At 35.6% G+C, this 14,049-nt stretch overlaps 1 protein-coding gene across 4 annotated transcripts in view; it reads right to left on the bottom strand.

The window, feature by feature from the left end:
* Positions 1-14,049, bottom strand: part of LOC106868402 (beta-1,3-galactosyltransferase 1) — a 266,014-nt gene that overhangs the window by 175,910 nt on the left and 76,055 nt on the right. The window contains exon 1 of one of the 4 annotated variants that reach the window (XM_052969497.2): positions 11,854-11,974. The exons of the other annotated variants lie outside the window; for them this stretch is intronic. The gene's annotated coding sequence lies outside the window, so the exon portion shown is untranslated. Of the gene's footprint in view, positions 1-11,853; positions 11,975-14,049 lie in introns of those variants that run through there. 4 annotated transcript variants of the gene reach the window in all.

Raw genomic sequence — 14,049 nt, 5'->3', positions numbered from 1 at the left:
TAAAGTAACGGCAATACAACTGGTTTCAAATTTTAGCACAAGGCCAGCAATTTCGGGGCAGGGAGTAAGTCGATTACATCAACCCCAGTACTCAACTGGAACTTATTTTGTCGACTCCGAAAGGATGAAAGGCATGGTCGACATCGGCGGAATTTTGAACTCAGAACGTAAGGACGGACAAATGCCGCTAAGCATTTTGTCCAGCGTGCGGAAGATTCTGCCAGCTAGCTGCTTTAATATTGACAATGATGCTAGTTATGTTGCCAGTGATGACAATAATATCAGTTACGATGACAATAATATTAGTAAGGAATGAAAGGTAAAGTGGCCCACAGTGGCATTATATTAGACTGCAAATGAATATAACCAAATTCTAATTTATGTTTCATTCTCTATACCTACTCCTTTCATACATCCAGAAGCGACTTCATTTCAAATACCAATGTGTAACCCTATCGGATAACTCCCATATTCCTTTTTCACACTCACATTTACCCTTGTTTCATATCCAACATCTACCCTTATTCGCATCCAATATCTCTCATTCAAAATCTATGCTTTTCACAGCCAACATCAATTCTATTTTCATCAACACCGAATGCTGCCTTAAATCCAACTTCTACCTCAATCTTACATTAGCATCTGCCATTTCTCACATTCAGCGTTCTTCATACAAACATATCTTACTTGAAATACCAAGTATAATTGTTTCGCTCGTTTTCGCTGAAAACATAATGTTTTCATGAAATTAACATGTGTGTGTGTGTGTTACTATAATGGCTTATCTAAAGTTGAGAGCAGTCAAGCATTAGCTAAAATCCATTCGCACAGTTGATTTAACAGAAGCTTCCAACTGATTCTTAGGCAATATCGTTAATGTACAACTAAGTATTCACTCTACGAATTCCTTTTTATCAACCAATGAAGCAAGTTAAAACAAGAAAGTGGTTACTTCAATGACGTTTGATTAACCTCTAAATCCTTCAGATCTTGATAGAATTTCACTATACTTTAGTTGCTTGATTTCCAAGTAAATTTATATTATCTTTATTCTTTGTGACGATAACATTATGTATGCTGGTATATTAGGTTGATTTGTAAAATTTGGGCTAATTATTATTCTGAAAGATAGTTTTATTAGTGCATTTGTAGATACATATAACTACAGAAATATATAAAAGCAAACGTTCGTATATGTGTGTGTGTGTGTGTGTGTGTGTGTGTGTGTGTAAGACCCACGCGCGTGTACACACACATACATACACACATACATGCATACATACATACAAACATACAGCATAAGCTAAATGGATTCATGTCAAATACTGCAAGGCAGTATTTCACAATTAGTTTTTCGAAGTCTGAGACATTGCTGTTCTCAAAAAAAGTTTTCGCAGTGCACTCTACTGTTAGTGGATAAGTTGGAAGAGAGAGAAGTGATTAAATTTAATCGTCTCACTGCCGTATTCACGAGTGATGTGTGGCGGGATGCTGATCTGAGGGTGGGGCATTTGGATGTCCTTCCAAAGTAATGCCCCAGTTTCACCATTCAGTACTCAGAAAGTTGGTAAAAATATCAAACTTGGAATCTTTAAATCAGTCTTTATGTTTATTTTCACCTGCGTTCATGAACCTTGGGAAATGACCAAAAGAGTACGATCGTGAACATATGCAGCCCAAATGTGAGTCCTCCGAAGAATCTCTAGCATAAATCTACTTGACATGGTATGTAGCTCGGAGACTAAGCGCTATTTCTAGTTTCAGCCGCTACATTACCGCATTGAGAATTCTCAGCTCAGGTACATGGCGACACAATTGGAATGTCGCAGGAAAGCGACACTAGAGGGAATCTTCAACCCGTTCCAACCGACAGGTACCTAGTGACAGACTGAAAATGCGGCGATTGGATAATATTCATAGACTATGGTCAAGGTTTGAGAATTCATCCGAAATTGTCAATGCAAACCTATGGATGCAGTACCTGAAGATCCTAAAAGGAATAGCGTGCGGAGATGGATGAATATTTTGGAGCATAATTATATGTGTGTGCGTGTGTATTTGTTTGTGTGTGTTTGTGTGTATCGGCAAGTATTTTAACATAGATAGTACAACCAAATTAGCTGTGACTGGGTCTATGAGCGAGAAGACAAAAATATGATGAATCTGTTTTCGTTCAATACTTGTTGCCTAGGCATGTTTCTATGTGGAGCAAATAGGAAAACTATATAATAACAAACTTATTCTAATAATTGTGTGCGTGTGTGTGTGTATGTATGTGTGTGTATGAGAGAGATTGAGTGACAGACAAACAAAGAAAAGAGAGTGTAAGGGAGTTCTGAGTTTGTTTAAGTGCACATATGTCTGTGTAATGCTGTTTACAGGATGGGCAGCATTTTCGGATGAAATACATTCAAATTATTTCAAGGTGATATACCTTCACAGTTTAGCGAGTGTAACTGTGAATAGATTAAAGTCAACACATGTAAATTTTATTTGAGACAGCGCTAACACATATTGTGAAACCCATAACATTGTTTGCACCTTTAAATTCCTCTTTGATCGTCATGCTTGTAACAATATGCTATTACTCTGCGTTGATCTGAGACTTTGGTAAGCTGTTTCGCTCACAACAGTGGGAGAGTCATCTATTTTTATTTCAAACTTACGATTTCATTAATTTTACCTTCTTACTATATATGAATTTGATTAAACATCAGACAATTCCATCCTGCGTCTTCAGCCTGTAGAGTTAAAACATTATTATATTCTCTAATCAACTCATTTCAAACGAATACAGTATCTCTTCTACTATGCAGTTGAAAAGAAAAACATGTGATTGTTAAATAAAGGAGAAACGTAAAATTTGATCTGCTACAGCCAAGAATATTTTTGTTTACCACTGCAAAAATATTACTTTTTGGTTTTAAGGAATATTTTTGGTTATCACTGAATAATCATTTTATTTATTTCCACATAGTAGTGTCTCTTACAGTGTAAGTAGGAGAGAAGCTGCATATATTATTCGCTACTTGAAATGCTGTCTTTTCTTTCTATTGGTGTTAAGCAGCAACCTATCCCATCATTGTCATCTTTTATGCCAAATAGTTGATCGTATTTCTAAAAGAAAATTGTTCCCTTTGTGGATGCTTTAAAGTATCATGCCTTACAGTGATAGCGTTGGTCCTTCTTTGACTATTAGCTGCTTTCACGAGATGTAAGCAACGTTGTTCAGCGTTGTGAACAGGAGAATGATATAACGCATAAGTGTTCTTACAGTACATCAAGAAGTTCAAATCTTTCTGTGGACTGATTAGCTTGAAACTAGTAGGGTTCACTGTGTTGTTCAGTATTGCTGAATGTTAGAGTGCTATGAAATATCGATATTATGTCTCATTCGCAGGCACCATAGAGTCCAGGACATTATGGTCGGTTCATGAAATAATTTATAAGTGATGAGTTACTATGTTCATTGCGTGGAAATGTTAAATTAAATTGTGTTGGGAAAATAAATTAATTTGTCTCAGAAGAGATAGACAGAATTCGTGTATGTATATATATATATCTACATATATATATATATATATATATATATATATATATATATATATATATATATATATATATGATCACATACAAACATCCAATCGTATATGAGTGTCAATCCATATGCGTAGTGGTTTTGTGTGTTCATGCTGTGACTGTGTGCGAATGCATATATGAGGAGCGCTGATTATCCAAGCATGCATAAGCCGTTTATATTCTATGTATTATACTTTCAGTTTCAGTTGTAGAACACCACGGTGATCAGCGTGTATAGTTCATGAGAAACACTCATACAATTAAAGAGTGAAAGTGTGAGTAGGAAACTGAGATATATGTGCGCATGTATAGGATTCGATGTACGAGTGTATAATTGTGTTTCTGTCTCTTTCTCTCTATCACTCCCTCTCTCTCTCTTTCTCTATCACTCACACACATCGAGAAAAAGAGAGAGATAGAGAGAGGGGAGAGAGTGGGAAAGAGGGGGAGAGGGACAGACAGACAGAGAGAGATTCGATGCTATCTGTGTGATTGCAGGTTCGTTGGTGTGTATCCAGTCAGAAGTCACATGCAGAGATGGGTTTCATATTTTAATATGATGGTTCATGTAACACCTGCGAGGACGGCTCTCTCTCATCTGCCTTATCCTAATCGTCTTCCTCTCTGTCTCTTTCTCTCTCTCTCGCTTTTCTCTCTCTCTTCTCTCGTTTTCTCTTTTTCTCTCTCTCCCTCTGTTACGTGTCCGCTGGAGCACAACCGAAAGCATCTGTTGAATAATTGATGGGTTGACACCAAGCAGGGAGATAGTGAGTGTGCGTGTGTTTGTGTGTGCATGTATGTAAGCATATATTTATGCATGTGTACTTGTGTGTCCACGCATGTATGTGTGTGTGAATACGTATACTATTGTATGGTGTATGTGTGCGTATGCATATTCATGTCTGTTTCTCCATGTATTTTTATTTCCAAGCTTGTATGTCAATTTGTGTATGTAGATGGGTGTGTATGACCCGTGAGAATAAAACCATTGGGAAATGATTAAAACAAAAACCAACATTTTCTCTTCCATCCCACTGAGCAAAATAATAAGAAAAAACATTGTAACTAGTTGTTCCCTGTGGACCTCTCTATTGCAATGATAACATCTGCTTCCTAAGAGCACTTATAACAATAACAACCTAATCCCATTCTGTCCTACCCTATTCTGCGTCATCTCATACAATATAACTGATCTATTTATTTCCATACTAGCTTGCGACTCAGAAGACAATATTCCACAATGAGTGGGGGACTGCATTCCAAGTTAGCAGATTATCATTTCACAACTAATTTAATTCTTTCCATTGGATATTTTATATATAAATATTTTACAAGCACATAATCCATCCGAAATCCGCAACTAAGAATGTCATTTGTGCAGATAATGCTTAAATAGATATCTCCTCCAGGGTACATGTGTCTCTCTTCCCTCTACTGTCTGTGGAAATTATTTCTCTTAGTAAACTCGGTAAACTCGAGTGTTGTTCTGGTTGTAATGCCTGTAGTACAAGCTGACCTGGCCTGCAATAATGTAGTTTACGACTTCGACATTTTTCAATTCACATAACCAGAAGTGTTCGGAGAACAAAGAAATATATTAGATATCGTATTATTATTTTACTGCTGCATGTCATTGGATTGCAACTCTGTGTGGGTGCCTACTTAAGTGTCTTAGTACATTATAAACGCCTCGATATTTCTTTCAAAGTAATGAAACTAGACAACTGGAACATCTATGCCATAGTACTTATCTATGGTTACGCTTATATTTAACGTAAGGGTAGAGTTACATTTAAATTTTCAAAACTTATATTTCTAACACAAGTAAAGAAGAAAGTAAAATGTACAGTGGATGAATTTCTCTTTCTTCTCTCTGTCCTTTTCTAGTTATTCATTCATGCTTTCATTGTAATCATTTATTATAGTTATTTAAATATCACAGTACAGGTATTTAATTATTGACATAGAGGTCATTATAACGTAAAATAGGTGTTGTTTAATCTCTTTTATTAGCGTTTAAAATGTTAATCACCTGTATTATAATTTAACTGTGATAAACACCGATTTCACTAATCTCTCACACAAGGATTCTATGTGCTGCTCATACATATGTACACATTTAATTATATACATGCATTAAAAAAATAAAATCCATTATGTAATTAAATTGAAGCTATATATCATTGCTGTTCTTTAAGTATCGGTATGCAGAGAAATATATTGTCTTTCTGTTGTATTTTTATGTTCTTCACTGAAGTTTAACCGACAATGAAGAGACTCAACTAGCTTCATTTCGGGGGAAAAGAAATCAAAGAAAATACAATAATACCAAGAATTCAGGCACTGGACATAATATTCTGATTTTTACGTTAACAACTACAAATAAATCCTTATAATTTTAAGAGTAAATTACTAGACAACTCGACTATCATTAGTTTGATGCCTGTCATACACTCTAAGCTGAGACCTTGTGGTTGTGCACACATTTTGCAATACGCTCACAAAGGAAAAGTGTAAACCCACATAATTTTTATATTGAAATCGAAATTTAGATTTTTAATTGAGGAAGCTTAATCGCATGGAAAAAAACTGTTTGGACAACCATATGAAATAATTAGAGCAAACATTGTCCATCGTCGAAATTTTAAGTGCTCATTCATAAAATTCTCCTTTCCAATAACACTTTTGTCCTGACTTCTACGTACCAATCAAGTACGTATTTCATTGGCTGGGATCAGTACTAAACCTGCAATAAATATTGATATTTTTTCAACAAAAACATAAACCTTCAAAGTCGGAAGTTGAACGCACGAGATTTTCGGAAACGAAAATCATTTATTGAACCTGATGATATTCGAAATCAAAAATTCAAGTGGTTATAACTAAGTCTGGTTGACAATCTGTCCGACTCACTAACGATTCTCCCGATTCAGCGCTTTGATGTTCAACCATTCCCGTTAATCATCCATTTATAGTTACTCCCTATCCAGTACATTGGACTGAACAAACGGTGATTAAAGTTTTGTTAGATGTCAGTGGTGAGTTTAATGTCTTCCATATGAAAGTGATATTGCTTTATACAAGTGGAGGAAAATGGGTGTTAAGCTAAACTACCAAATCAAATAAACCCCATTATTCAGAATGTAATTATCTTATGATGTATTTGAAATCCATAAGCACATAACAGTTGGAAGATGACTTTAGAAGCAATAAGTTTTATATTGTAACTTTTGCTAGCTTTATATCAATTATCGACATGGTGAGTGCAGATATAGAAATAGGCTTACTCTAGGGGGTTAAACTTATCAAATGGTTTAAAGAAGAGTGGACAATATTTATCTGGTCTGTATACCTATATTCATAAGCCTTTTTCAATTGGAGAAATATATATATATATATGTGTGTGTGTGTGTGTGTGTGTGTGTGTTTGTGTGTGTATACGTATATACATACGCATATCATACACGCGTGCACACGCACCCACCCACACACAAACACGCACACACACACACATATATATATATATGTATGGGTGTGTGTGTGTGTGTGTGTGTGTGTGTGTTAGAATTATAAAGAATCAAAAGCAAAGTCTGTTTTGCTTAGGTTAGGAATTATGTCAGGTTTTATCAGATAATATAAAATACAGAGAATAGCAGCATCGATAAGACATCTGAGAAAAGGAAGGACTTTCAGTAAAGGTGGAAACTAACTGTCGCCATCTCAGATCTACATGTACTAGATGGGGGGATCGATATAATCGATATTGTACCTTTCACAACAGTTTTACTCTTGTAACTTCTTTTAGCAATCGTTAATATTGGAAAGAAACCTTTATTTTAGAATTTATATAGCACGTGAGAAAATTTAATTACGCATAAAATTCATATTCTGAGGCATTCAGAATCAGCTTTCCTCATCGCCGTAGGTTTTGAACTAATCTGTGCCATTAAGTGCATCAGTCCTCTACACTTGGCATCACTGTTTTTTTTTTTTATGATTTTCGTTGTATGCTAGATATTCTCTCAAGAGTCTACTGACAGTTGGTGGCAAACTGCGCTGTGGATGTTTTTTCGTTCTTTACGCATGTTCAGCCGATGGTAAGAAGGTGAAGAGGAAAGAGAAGAAGAAGAAGAAGAAGAAGAAGAAGAAGAAGAAGAAGAAGAAGAAGAAGAAGAAGAAGAAGAAGAAGAAGAAGAAGAAGAAGAAGAAGAAGTATATGTTGGTTTAAAATTTTTGCACAACGCCAGTAGTTTCGTATGAGGGGACTAATCGATTACATCGACCACGAAAGGATGAAGGGCCAAGTCGACCTCTGAGGAATTTGCACTTAAGACCTAAAGTCGGGCGATATACCGCTGAGCATTTTTCACAGATTGCTAACAATTCTGCCAAGACGACGACTTAGAAAACACAAATAATTAGTTAATTGCTATTGTATTCATCAACTATCTGGAACATAGGTGTTGAACGTGATTACAAGTAAAACTTGAACTCTGAATGCACACAGAAAATTTAGAAAAAGATTTTATGTCAAACACTATCTATACTTCAACTAGACATCCAAACCGCAGAAATATTTGAGATTTATTAATTCAACAACACCTCCATCACAAAATATGTAACATACTGCCTACGTGAGAAATTACTATTTTCACAAACATCGGGAACATTGGAATTCGGTGTTATAATTATTAGTCATAGCTTAAAGTGAAATGGCTTCCAAATCTAATCGAAACCGTCTCGCTAATTAGGACTATTGAGTATTTAATTTTCCGGTATTCAGCTCTGTTATGTATGTGACTGATTGAATTTGTGTTTAGTGCTACATATGATAAACACACTACTGCTTGTAAATTGAGCATATTGAGTGAACTTGTCAGCACTGAACTTGATTCATTATGAACATACGTTAATAAATAGAATTATTATTAACTGAATCACAAGGTCATTTCTAGAAGAAGAGTATATGCTATTAAATCTACACAGTTACTAACTGATGCTTTACTTATTGCATACGGATATTTCTAAGAAAAGCTGGGAGTGGTCAAGGGATTTGAAATCAGAACGGAAAGTAAAAATGACGATGGATGATGATGATGATGATGATGATGATGATGATGATGATGATGATGATGATGATGACGATGATGATGATGATAATGATGCCGACGACGACGATGGTGGTGGTGGTTTTGATAGTGGTAGTAGTAAAATAATGAAATAATGCTTTAATAATTACTAAAGCTCACTCAAGGAACGTGGACATTGCAAGGAAAGGGTTAAAATAAAATATAAACAACTATCCCCCAAAAGAAGAAATTGGAAGGCTAGTTTTAGGAACCCTTTAAAATCAAGGTTTCCTTGACTATTGAAGTTAACGCCTTCTGTTAATCGCCCTTTCCATTTTTAAAAGCACGTGATCAGTGAATGCACGCTCACTTGGTCCGCGCTTGCTATTCTCATCCACGTTTTTCCATTTTCTCTACCACATTACTTATTTCGCCATGGCCACCAGACCAACAAAAACTACCTAGCAACCTCGGTCAAAGAGATTGGTGTGATGATCTTCCCGATGGCCAGTTACTGACTCCTAGCATCTCTGTTACATTGAAAATGATGTCCAATCTCTCACTTTTCACTTGACACATGTTCTCGATCCCCATCTGAAACTAATTTTCTTTTCGGAAACATTTCGTATCTCATGGGCTGCTAGGATACATCAATACCATATATCATACTAACCAGCCGAAATGTAGCTCTGGTAGTATGTTGGCAATATTAAACTAATTATTAATCAGCCGGTATGAAGTGGATTCTGAACAGATTTCTCGCTTCAATATCGAAAGGTTGAGTACTTCTGGTCCAGGATTCTTGAGTAAAAATTTATTTCTATACTATAGTAATTGTGGTTCCATTTCCGCTACCAGTGATGTGTTTATTGTGGCAACGCGATTCATTGCCACCGGTTATTCCGTGGCAAACAGTAGCAATTTCCCTGCTGCTACCTGCAAGCTTGTTTCACATATCCTCACTGCTAATGTTAATCCTGCTTTTGTTTTTGCAAACACGTTTGTTGTTATTGTTGCTGTTATTATTGTTGATTCTCATGTTACTGTTGCTTGCGTTGTCATTTTCATTGTTTTATTTCAATCTTGTTGTTACTATCATGCTCCTGCTATTAACGTTTCTCATTAATATGGCTGGAAGTACTGTGTGATGTGTAACCTTGACTACAGACAACAATATAACATTAAAAAGATTCCCTCCATCTTCTTCTCTTACAGTGAAACGATTGAGTTGAAGCCATTTCTAGATTTATGGTTTGACCAAAAAAATATACTCATTCTTTGACATTTTCTCCCGTGGGTGTGTATTGACCAGGCCGTTACGGTTCTCGCGGACCTAACAGTAAGATAAAACGATGCAGCACTTGGGACTTCATTTAGAGAATTAACATTGCTTGTTTTCACCTTTTCGATATCAGTGAAGAATTTCACTTGAAAAGAAGATATAAGATTGCCAGGTTTTTGTCTCTCTCACCAAGGTCAGCGGCTATCGGACGCCGACGAAGGGAAATAACCCTGAAATCCGGATCCGTTCGTGCTGCAGATGTTGGTGAGAGGGATAACTACCCTTGGCAAACAGGACACAGTCGTGTGTCGATAAGCCAGCTGGAGGAGATGTCCTCCTGGGGCTAAAAGCAACAGTAACATCCACCCCTAGGGGTCAGCCACACTTAAGTGGCAATATACTACACTTTATCGTGCAGTTACTGTTAATACTTCATTTAGAGAATTAACATTGCTTGTTTTCACCTTTTCGATATCAGTGAAGAATTTCACTTGAAAAGAAGATATAAGATTGCCAGGTTTTTGTCTCTCTCATCAAGGTCAGCGGCTATCGGACACCGACGAAGGGAAATAACCCTGAAATCCGGATCCGTTCGTGCTGCAGATGTTGGTGAGAGGGATAACTACCCGTGGCAAACAGGACACAGTCGTGTGTCGATAAGCCAGCTGGAGGAGATGTCCTCCTGGGGCTAAAAGCAACAGTAACATCCACCCCTAGGGGTCAGCCACACTTAAGTGGCAATATACTACACTTTATCGTGCAGTTACTGTTAATACTTCATTTAGAGAATTAACAAAACCTAACAAGATTTCCGGAATAAGTTTAACTACAAAAGTCATCAACAGCTACAGCAACAATATCAGCAATAATAATGATGGTAATGATGATGATGATGATAATAATAATAATAATAATAATAATAATAATAATAATAATAATAATAACACTAATAATAATAATAAGTTCTCTAAAAGAAATGGAAAAAACTTTCAAAATACAAAGACCTGGAAATAGAGATAACTCGAATGTGGAGTCTAAAAACAGAAACAATTCCTATCATAGTAGGTGCCTTAGGTATAATAAAAAAATATTCAGACAAATACATAACAAAAACACCAGGACTTACAAATATATATAACATATAGAAAATTGCACTACTGGGTACTGCACACATCCTACGCAAAACACTTTCAATACAGTAACCATAAGAGCACCACAGCTAACCACAGCACATACCCAAGGCGCACAGAGCTGCGCTCGGTAGTGAAGTGAAAGCACGTTATAAAAATAAAACTACTGAACAATAATAATAATTATTATTATTATTATTATGATTTCTTAAACATTCTCTAGAACAACACTATGTAGAAATCCAAATATATGGTACCCTAGGCATAACACCTACATGAACTTCTAACTTGTTGTCTCTTGAGGTCTCTGGGTGAGACTTGGATCCAACTTGTACAAATGCAAAACAAAAGTCAAACATAAAATAATAATAATAATAATAATAATAATAATAATAATAATAATAATAATAATAATAATAAGTTTTAAACAGAGAAACAAGTCGCAAAGGAAGAGAAATTAAATTATCTTCAGACCTTAAGTGAAAATTAAATTTATCGAAAACGGGAGGAGATAAAGCAGACTTAGAATCATTCGACTGTGAACTCAAAAGGTAAACGGCCAGAAAAAAAAAGCGTATGGCATTTATTCCAACTCTTCAATGCCCCTAACAATATTCGCTGGAATCGAGTAAATAATAATTCTTGATACTGTTATATGATTTCTTTTCATGCAAAGTATAAAGCAAAAATATAACTTATGAATATGATTATTATCATTATTATTATTGTTATTGTTGTTGTTGATGTTGTTGTTACTAACAGATTAATAATAATTATATAGATAGTACAATACCGGAAAAGGAATGCAGTAGTTCCGCCGAGGCCCATGAAATGTATAGTTTTTCAAGCGAACAGGAATGAAGATATATGGAGTACACGCTGATACCTCTGCTACTGAGAATTTTGTAACTTTTGTGCATTTCAACAAAGATGCAAACGGTTAAAGTGAGTTTATACTTGGCTAATTGATCTTAGCTCAAACTGATTACATTTAATATCTGAATGATTTAAGTAATCTGCTCTGATTCACTGGCTAAACAAGATTGTTCAGTGAAGCATAACGACCTTTATAGATTCTCAATAAGTAATTGTTGTGTTCTCATTATTAAATCAAGCTATCCGTACACACTGTTAGATAGCTGTCTTTTGCTTTCAAATGATATATCTCTCTAATTCATTCTTTTCTCTCAGTACTTGCACATCATCTTTCCCCCCTATCTCTAGTTCGCAGAATTAGTTTATTTTATCGATATATTTTCTAAGCTTTGTGCATGTTCCTACGTGAATCATATTGATTGAACAGCTTTAAAATAATCGTAGAAAGGAAACAACGAAACACATGCTACTACAATAGCTATATTATATTTGATATAAAACTTATGTCTGTAACATAATTCTTAGTGCATGTGCATTCTAATAACAGCTTAATCCTTATTTGATTGTGCAATACAAAATTACATACATGGTTAAATTAAACTTCATGACATGCGTAGAATGGATTAAAATAATTTAATCGTTAGCTTATTAAGAAAATAAATGAATGTTTAAACGAGAATATTGCTACAAGATATTACATTTAACACATCGTACTTTCTCTCCTTCTCTCTCATGCACATACTCACACGTGTATATGTTTTAGCATGAATTTATGTGAGCATTTCACGTGGTTGTATGCGTTATGCTGTGTGGTCGGGTGTGAGAATGTCTATGCTTATTGGCTTATTGTGCGCATTATCAACAGAAAGGGAAAATTAAATATGTGATGATGACGGAAAGAAGTTTTAATTTCATAGTCTTGTAGGAGTTGGAAATCTCTCATTGAATTTTTTTGTTTACTACCTGTAAGATATATATTAGCTATATACAAACACGCGCGCACAGAAATGCTTTTTATTCTCTTTCACTTTCTCTCTCTCTCTCTCTCTCTCTCTCTCTCAGTCTATATGTCTCTCTTTAGTCGAATAAATCAACCCTAGTACTTATTCATTGTTCGCTTTGTACGTATTGTATCGATTACTTTTTCCGTAACCGCTAAATTACGAGGACATAACTTACCAACAACGATTGTCAGGGGATAAACAACAACAAAAAGACACAACTATATAAATGTATACATTCATAAATATATATATATATATTCGATGGGCATCTTTCAGTTTCCGTCTACCAAATCCACTCACAAGGACTTGGTCGGGTCAAGGCTATAGTAGAAGACAATTATCCAGTTATCCAACGTGTCACGCAGTGGGGTTGAACCCGGAACCATGTGGTTGGGAAGAAAGATTGTTACCACACAGCTACGCCTGCAGCAACACACATGCACACATTATTATATTCATATACACACACATGAACGTCTCTCGCTCAATCTTCTTTCTGTCTATTTCGCCCTCTCTCCATTTCTCCACACGCACATATATACATACACATACATCCATCAACCCATACATACATACATACATGCATACATACATACATGCATACATACATGCATACATACATACATACATACATACATACATACATGCATACACCTACACACACACACACAGACACACACACACACACACATATATATATATATCACTCATAATGAAATTTATAGAAAAGCAAAAGACGAAGACAGGTGTATGAACAACAGGTAAGTGTATGAGTTTAACGCTGGTGTAAATGAAAATGTCTTTCACGTTACGAGTCTACGCACTTCAAGAGAATGACTAAAACATGTAGATTCCAGCGGTGCAGTATGGCGATTGTTTATACAAAAAAAAATCTTGGAAAGAAAGAAGATAATAGTAAAAAACGAGGTTGACATAATGGGAGAAAATAAAGTACTGGTTATTCCCCAAAAAGGTGCGCGTGCGTAGTGCCTATGTTTGAATAGGGTCTAGTCACTCTGACGTGCGTGTGCGTGTGTAAGTGTGTGCGGCGGTAACGTGTGTGTGTTGTGTAGGAGTTGATGTGTGCTTTCTAACGTGATATGTACACG

Source organism: Octopus bimaculoides, chromosome 7 (assembly GCF_046866305.1).
Source record: "Octopus bimaculoides isolate indiv1 chromosome 7, ASM4686630v1, whole genome shotgun sequence".
Taxonomy (NCBI): Eukaryota; Metazoa; Mollusca; class Cephalopoda; order Octopoda; family Octopodidae; genus Octopus; species Octopus bimaculoides.
The sequence above is the reverse complement of the archived record's forward strand: the minus strand, read 5'-3'. Positions and strand labels throughout refer to the sequence as shown.